General features: G+C 30.1%; 1 long non-coding RNA gene across 1 annotated transcript; it reads right to left on the bottom strand.

Annotated features, from left to right (window-relative positions):
• Positions 1-2,090: 2,090 nt before the first annotated feature.
• LOC114077863 lies at positions 2,091-7,470 on the bottom strand. Its single transcript, XR_003579152.1, has 2 exons — positions 7,298-7,470; positions 2,091-2,373 (listed from the first exon to the last, which is right to left on the bottom strand). It is a non-coding gene; the product is annotated as an uncharacterized LOC114077863 (long non-coding RNA).
• Positions 7,471-9,303: the final 1,833 nt, after the last annotated feature.

Genomic DNA, 9,303 nt, shown 5'->3' with positions numbered 1-9,303 from the left:
AAACTTAGGCATATAAATATGCCTAACATCATATTTAATGACGAATCTTCCAATGAAGACTATCCACACAAAACTTAATTGTCATTAGTTAGAAATCATTGGATAAAGATTGTATCAAACCATCGGGTGATAACTGAAAGTGATGAAAAAGGGTTGGCTTGCATTATTGTTCACAGTTGTCGCCACTTTTTAGTAACCAGTGGCTTCAATAACAATTAATTTTGATTATTTATCGTAGTATGAATTAGTTGTTGGTATATCGATATAGAAAATTAATAGTAGATTCTCTGTATTATATAACTACTATTAAACTATTGTTATTTTGGAGGAATTAAGACTTAACTTTAGACTTAAAATTTAGGAATATGAGACTTGACATATTACATAGCACCAAAAGTTATGAATTTAGTCATATATTAGGGTGAGTTTTGGGTCTAGACTAGACATATAGTAATATAGGTGTATACATACTCGTTTATTTATGAATATTGCATATTTATAGAATGAGCTTTACAAAAAGGAAATGTGAACTCTTGAGGAATTTGTGGCACATGATCGGCTTTCAAGGTATGTGAAAACTTTCTGATTTTGTTGAAGAACATTTCTCTACAGATTTAAAATGAATAGACAATGAATTAGGGGGAAAGATGGGGGTCTCGTAACAATGGTGTGACAGACTTTGGTTTGAGTACCACTGTTATAAAGGGAAAGTTTATTACTTTAGAATGACGAATTATTACTCGAGAATTCCAAAGTATATGGGCATAAGTTAACTCATAATTGACTTGATTTTTTTGTTTAATTATGTTTCTCTATTGAACTCTTATATTTGTGATAGTTGAGGTGGTCACATATCATACTGATGTTTGATTGATTGAGATGTATCATCGTTGCCTTGTATTGAAATCATGTTGCGTCCATGCATTGGCATGAGATTAAGTATATGTTGTGCACGTGTAGATCGTGTGCTGGGGATTGAGAGATGTTATGATTATAAGTTGGGCACGTGGAAATCATCAGTTTTGGAGATTATTTAATTTTATGATTGTGCATTGAGATAGTCTGCACAAACACGTGGAGATCATCTCTGTCGGTATGTGGAGCTCACGAGTCACCCATGGGTCTCGAACTCTCAACGTATATTTACAAAAAGTATCATGTATGTACGGTTAAGAGAGTACTTTACATCTGTGGTGTATCATTTATGGTGTCGCATTGCATTTCATCTCTTTACATCTTTTATTCTTGTTGATTATGTGTTTTTTAGGTGGTTGGACATTACGTGATATCTGATTTTCCCTATTTAATATAGTTTGAAAAAATATTTTAATGTGAACTTGTATAATTAAAATGATGATTTTCTTATATTTAGTGATGTCACTACTTCTTCGTTATTGATCTATGAGATATACTGGTACGCGGAGTTTCATACTCATACTATACTTGTTGAACTCTTTTGTGTACTCTATGAGATATACTGAGTAAGACAAATTAATGCTGAAATTCCAAAATTTTGGTTTCATTTATCAGTTGTTTGATTTAGAAAAAAAGGATTCATAGCGGGCTTTATTGTTGTATGATTTTTATTGTATTTTAACTCTTGGACTAGTTGGTTAGTTTATCCTAATTATTCTTTGAATAATATTTTATTGGCTTGCAGTTCAGTTCATTCTTTGAATATTTTTTCCAAAATAATTTTTAATGTGTTCTTTCTCTTTTCTTTTTAAGCCTCTGTTTTGTTCATGCAAGGCTAAATATTTTTTTAGGAAAAGATATGGAACTAGTCACTATTCCTAACTTATTTATTGAAAACAACTACATGTAAAAATAATTATTAAAAAGAAGAATATTTTAGTTATGTTGCAAAGAAAAGGTATCCTAATATAGTTCCTAAATTTATTCAAATAATGCCCACATTTTGGGTTAAATTTCAATCTGGCACGACCAGAACCTACATCCTGGACGTGGACGATAATCAAGAACCATTATTGATCCCCAAGCGAACCCTCATCCTGGTTCACTACAAGCGGAAGACTAACTCAAGCATACAAAGCTTAAAAATTGAATTAAATTCATGAAACATAAATACAAAGATTTAACTCAAAAGAAAACTTCGAATAATATAATATATTCAACTCGCCCTAAAATGGGCAACTTCTATCTTCAAAATAATTAACAAAATAAATGAATTGACTTTTGAAACTCTATTGTCTATCTATGAAGCCTCTAAATGACAAAGATGGAAGTCGGTACAAGATCCACGACTTCCTAACAACTTATAAGTAAATGAAATCCTCTAAAAGTAAGGAGGCTCACCATAGATAACTCAAACTCCATGTGGTAATAACGAAACTCCTGTTGAATTACCTGGATCTGCATCATGAAAGGATGCAAGCCAAATGGCTTAGTACATGGAATGTACGAGCATATAAGGGGAATTCTAAAGCATAAACATAAGCTTGAACTTCGTAAAAAATAAACATACTTATATCTTTTCAACTCACTCAACTCAACGAATACTTAAAACTACTCAAATTTACTCAATTCAGAAGTATTCACGGATAAGATAATCAAATCGTTAATAAGGTTCTCAACTTAGCAAAACTTGAAAACAAGGTACTCGACACAATGAAACACAGTTGAACTAAAGATACTCAACTCGATCATTAGATACTCATATCAAAGATATGATACTCGACTCTGGGTACTCAACACTGGATACTCAACTCTGGATAAACCAACAATAAACATGCAATATATGGAAAGCTTTTAAAATATTAGAAAATAACTCAGTGTATTGAAGAATATATTAACAACTCAACTTATATATATATATATATATATGTATATATATATATATATATATATATAATATACTATAACTCTACAGGAGTTTCTCTAATCGATAACCACCAGTATGAGACTAAGTGATGATTCATCATCTTGCCCATGCTACCAGAACTGTCTCATACTTTGTTGTCATATTGAATGTCTTAACTAAGTGGATCCACTAATCTATGATAAAAAGCACTAAGGAGTCATCTAAAAAGTATGATCCTTTCTACCCATGATGACTATATGGTTTATGGGGGCTTGAAGTTTTCTCAACTCTCCCCCTATCGGTACTCAATACTACTCCAAAAATATACTTAACTCATATGTTTATGAAAATCAAAACTCTTTCTTCGGTTTGAGATAATTGCTCAAAACGTAACTTAAAAGCTCTCTTGGAAATCAAAGTTTTCTTTTTACTGAAAAACTAGCTCAAAGGCTCTTTTGGAAATCAAAGTTTCCTATTTACTGAAAAACTAGCACAAAGTCTCATGGGAAATAAAAATTTCCTATCTCGTTTAAATGTGAAAACATATACTCTTTGGGAATACATAGTCCCGATATACTCTATTGAATAAAATGTCTTCAATCTTACTCTTTACTTAACTCAATGCTTATGTCTTAGAAAAAAGTTAAAACATTTGTAAAAAATTCTTAAAACATGATTCATGCCAAACGACTCAATACAAGATTTTCAATAACCATAGAAAGAACTCAATACTTGAAACTCAAGAACTCCAATACTTGGAACTCAAAAACTTCAATGATAAAACTCACTTCAGCAATGCTAAACTCAGAGGGTTCATGCAGAATTATGAGCATGTACTACTCAACTCAAGGACACAAAGATACTTCTCATCTCAAGACTACTCGACTGGACATGAATAACCCAACTTAAGGACTTCATCGGTAACATATAATAGTCCCATGATTAGGAATTTATGGGCATGAACGACTCAACTCGAAGGTCTACATAACTACCAGGAAATCATGAATACGTCTCTTCTCATTCTCTTACTCACTTCCTCAATACTTTGCTCAATTAATACTTAATCTCAAAGGATTCACAATTGAACTCGAAGGTCTTCTTGAACTCTACTATTAACTCTCTCTTGAATATGAATTATGAATTCACGAGTTTTGGTTCAAGATATGAAACATCTCAATAACAAAATAGCAATTCAATAATTACGAATAGAACTTTTAAAAGGAACACGAACTGAATAACTCAAAATTAACTTATCTCAAGAATACTCAAATCTAGAGAAAGTATTCTAGATCACTCTTTACTAATATGAAAGTAGATGTAGGGTCTGAGAACAAACTAGTCCAACACTATGATAGCCTTACATATACGGAAGAACAAAGTTTTTGAAGAATTTGAAGAATCTTCAAGAAGAACTTGATTAGGATCCTTGAAATCCTAGTTTAAAGGTACACAATCAATAAAACTTTTCTTAAGATTCTTGAATTAATTTCTAGAAATCTTTTGAAGAAGAATCTTGAAAAAAATTGAAAGAATCTTGAATAGATTCTTCTACTTTGATTTTTCCTTACAATTTCCCCTAGGGTTTGAAAGAGAACATAATGATGGATTATAAGATGAAAATGTGACTGTTTTGAGCCTTTTATTAGTCATGAAATTTTTTTAGGATTTTCTTTGAGGTAAAAAAAATAAAAACAACTCTTATTAAAGTTTTCCCATCGGCTAAATTCGTAACAACACTGTATAGGTTGCTAAAATAGTGATCTCTTTTTAATCATAAATTGAATTGATGCGAAATTGGCGGCTTTGGAAAGTAGATTCAAATGCCTTTAATTGGATAGGTTATGACTCACATAACTCTTTATTTATAAGATATATGGTTGTTTAAAGTTCAATCTTGTAGACTCTTACATCAAAACTTAATCGATAACGAAATTTCAAGAACACACTCTTTATTTGTAAGATATATGGTTGTTTAAAGTTCAATCTTGTAGACTCTTACATCAAAACTTAATCGATAAGGAAATTTCAAGAACACATCAAGAACGTAAATCCTTAAATTTCAAGAATGTAATTATGCTGAATAAATTGTAATTGACGTGTGGTTGAACTAACACAACACTATATAAGCTTAAATAGCTCTTAGGTATTAAGCACATGTCAAAAATTGACAACAACACGCAAGAATCTCGACGAACTCTTTGACCCTCTCTTTTTTTTCTCTTTTTTCTCCTCTTTTCTCTTCTTTTCTCTTCTTGAACTCTAAAATAAAGCACCAAGAGTATATTAGGATTATAAAACTGAAACTAATAGGATTAAACCCTTAAAACCTTACCAAAAACGAATTAAATATGATTTGGTAAGGAAAATACCAAAATACCCTTACTAATTTCGGCTAACTTTTCTTAACTAGACAACCTAACTTCAAAAGGTGATATCTCACTCATCAGAACTCGAAAATTAGCAAACTCGGTGGCATTGAAAAGATAATTCAAAGATCTTTAAATATATATCTTCGAGACCACCAAACTCATCTTTTACTGAGAGTTAGAGTCATTTAAAGTTGACTCAAAACTCATAATTTAAGCATAGCTTACAAAATTGCAGATTTTGCTAGTTCAAATTTAGTTCTTTTGGAACTCAAGGTGCTAAATATAGTGTGCTTAACACTTAAGGAATTTATAATTCCTTGTTAAAATCTCCCGCTCTATGAAGAACGTTTAGGTCTCAGTTCGAAACAAGTTTCTAGAATGTTATACAATCCACATTAAAATAAAAGTTAAACCCAGTATCTTTCACTTCCCATTCTCTCCATGTTTTCTTTTTAAAATCAAACTTTCATTCCTCTCTTATAAATATCCACAATTTTTTTTTCTCAAATTGGAAAAATCATTCAAAAGATTCAAATCAACTATCCTCTATCTTTTACTTCAACATCATACAATTGTATCTCAAATCAATATTAATTTGTTTAGGAACTTCCTCAACTAAATCCCTAAAGGTTGGACACTCTTTTATCATAATAACCTCTATTGTGTAATCAATATAGCAATTATTTTTGTTCCATATTTCAAAATGTATGATCACAAAATCAATGTTTCCATAATTAAAATTGGAAAAATGTACAAGTACCCGCTTGGACTATGATCGAAATCTCTGATATACATATTAACAAGTCTAAGGTCCTATTACCCCACTAACCCATTTTTTTGTAATTTTGTACACCTTTTTGGTTTATGTGACATTCAAATATCTCCCACGCGCCTCAATTGTGTGGATTCATGGAGTGATCCACGTAAGACAAAAGATGTACATAATTACAAAAAAATAAGTTTAGGGGGGAATAATATGACCTTAGTTTGGTCAGTGTGTGTCTCTGATATTTCGGTTATAGTCTAGCGATGTACTTGTGCCCTTTTTGCACAAAATTGTGATGCAACAAAATTTATATACAGTCATCAAAACATGAAACATTGCAGTTAAATAAGAAATCACAACTTGTATTTTTTTAAAATATATTCCATGAAAAAACATGTATTTCGTATCTGTTTTGTATTTTAGAAATATATTATATTCAAATAATTTATAAAATATCAAATAAGTTGTATTTCAAGAAGCCAACATAAAAAAATTCAAAACCGTTCATTTTTTCTTTGATTTGAAACTTAAATGTATCCAATAAAAATTGTATCATAAAAATCAAAACATAAATCTTCAATCGCATTAAGAATCACAATTTGTATTTCATTCACAACTTTTAATGGCAATTTTCAAATTATATTCAAAGTTATTTTCTAGTCCAAGTAGAAAACATACAAAAATTCTGATCTATTCGGACCATTCAGTTGATGTATCAAAATCAAAATCAACTGTTTTATCAAAATCAAAATGTATTCAAAATAAATGTTTCAACTATTGCCTTTGAAACACTTTGCATTCGAAACAAAATTTTCAATTCAATTTTTTGATGTTCAAAACTAATTGATTTGGTTTTCAAAACAAATTGAATTCGAAACTTATCACACAAAATAATTATTTGAACCCGATAGATTATAACTCCAAGATCAAATTGAAATTTCCTATCAAATATGTATTTCAATGATTATTTTCGTTCGATTATCTCATAATTATCCAATTTTGTATTCAAAGTCTCCTTTATCAATCTCCTTTTTTCAAGTAAGAATGATGATCAATCGAATACTTTTATGATGAAGGAGGACGATCATTGAAGATTTGGAAATCAATAATGGTGTTTGATGAAGAAGGGAGAGAAGCACCATTTTTTTGGTCTGTTTGATGAAGAAGGGAGAGAAGCGTCATTCTTTTGGTCTCCTAATTTTTTAACTTATGTAATGAGGATTTTCAACAATATTTACCTAATTCGAAAGATTCTCTCCCCTATTTTTCTCTAATTTATTATTATTTCTTAGTTTAATTCTATCAAGTTAAACCAAAGAAAAATTATGTAAATTAGCATACCTACTAATCCAATTTTGTATTGAAAATATTTTCTTCAGTGCCACCAATCCCCTTTTTTCCAGCAAAACAAATGATCAATCAAATTGAATTATATGGAGGAGGAAGAGTATAATTGGAGATTTGAAAATCGATAATGAAGTTGGAGGAGGAATGGAGAGAAGATCATTTCTAAGGTCTCCTAATCTCCGTAATGTATGTAGTAAAGATTTTAAACAATATTTACCCAATTTGAAAAATTCTCTCCCCAAATTTTCTCTGATCTGTTATTTGTTAGTTGTATTCTATCAAGTTCAACTAAGAAAACAAAACATAAATCAGCCTAAAAACAAACTAATATATAGCTATTTTTAATAAATATTGAAAGTGTAGCTAAGGGATGCTATAAAATGCAAAAATGTTGTTGTTTTGAAAATTTTCCCTTATTTGCATTTTTGAGTTGATGAAAACAACCTCATTCTCATTGAGTCCGCCTAATAGATAAAAAATCAAATTGAAAGGTGATATTCAATTAAACGGAAGTTATTTTACTGGTCTAGAAATCAAGTAATGAGTTATACATGAATATACACGTAATATACATGAATAGAAAATGACATACAACAAATATGCAATTTATATATCATCTTAATTAAGAATTCAAAACTTTTTTATGGAACAGACATATGAATATGCGTGGATCATACCTTTCATTCCACTTCAAGTGCCCCCAAGTATACATAGCAAAAATGGGCCAGACTTAAAATTTAATGCAACAAAGGTAGATATTCAAAAGAAACATTTATACGAAAGGGAAAATTATAGAAATCCCATACTTTTAACGAAAAATTATAATTTATCCCATAAAATTTGGTAATTACAAAAATTACTCAAAAATTTAAAACATGGATACAATAATTAGCGATGATGCATTAATAGTGAAGGGGCGAATACACTATTTAGTGCATATTTTCAAGCTTTTAACGGAAATTCAAATCTCTTAAATCATGACATTAAGTTTCGCGACATTATACAAACGTGATTTCTAAAATAAAATCAGAAATGGAGGATTCAAATCGTGTTCATCTTCTTCCCTGTTTCAACGAAGATGACTTCAACTAAGAATCAAATCGTGTTCATCTTCTTCCCTATTTCAATGAAGAAGAATTAGACTAAGAATTTAATTTGTTGTTGTGAGTTTAATCAGATAGATAATGAACATATCAATTTTGTTGAGGAATTTAGGAGTTTGAGAGAGTGAGATTATATAGGAAAGATAAAAGAGTGATGGCATATTGGTTGGTGAACATGTTTCCTTCATGAATCTAGTTTCAATAATTGCGGTCGAGTTGAATATTGATGAGTTGAGAAAAAATTGAAATATGATGCATTATAGAAGGAAACTTCACTCCAAAGAGTATAAAGACTGATATGGGAGTAAAAGTGTAAGTAGAGTGAAGAAATGCGAGATTGGATTTGGATTGTATCCCCTCTGTATTGATACAATTAATAGGGATGTTAATGATTTTGAAAGTTTTGATGTGTCGATTGGTTCAATGGTCTGTAGGTGCTGAACATGAGACACTCCCTCTCAACTTGGTAGGATAAAAAATGGTGAGTCCTGTTTTATACCAGAGTTGGAGGTGATGAATTACATATCAGAACAAAAAAATATAGACGTGAAAGTGGATCAATTCTCCAAGAATAAAGTCACTCTGATATTTGTAATGGTAAAATACAAAATAAAACTTGACTTCATTTAAGAGTAAAGAGATATAATAACATGAGGTTTTTGTCTTCTTTATGTGCTATAAGGTTGATACATTAAATATTTTGTGTGTTATTTTGAGTTCTTAGAACTGTAAGCTGCAATGTTATTATTATAGAGTATCAGGTATATTATCTAAGCGTATGAAATCAAGATACATTATTTATCAAGATACATTATTTCATTACAACTGTAAAATCTCGTAACTTTAACTAACTAAGAATAAGCTAAGAAAACCAAGAATAATCAATTTTGGGAATAA

Source organism: Solanum pennellii, chromosome 7 (assembly GCF_001406875.1).
Source record: "Solanum pennellii chromosome 7, SPENNV200".
In the NCBI taxonomy this organism is placed as follows: Eukaryota; Viridiplantae; Streptophyta; class Magnoliopsida; order Solanales; family Solanaceae; genus Solanum; species Solanum pennellii.
This window is presented reverse-complemented; position numbering and strand designations above follow the sequence as displayed.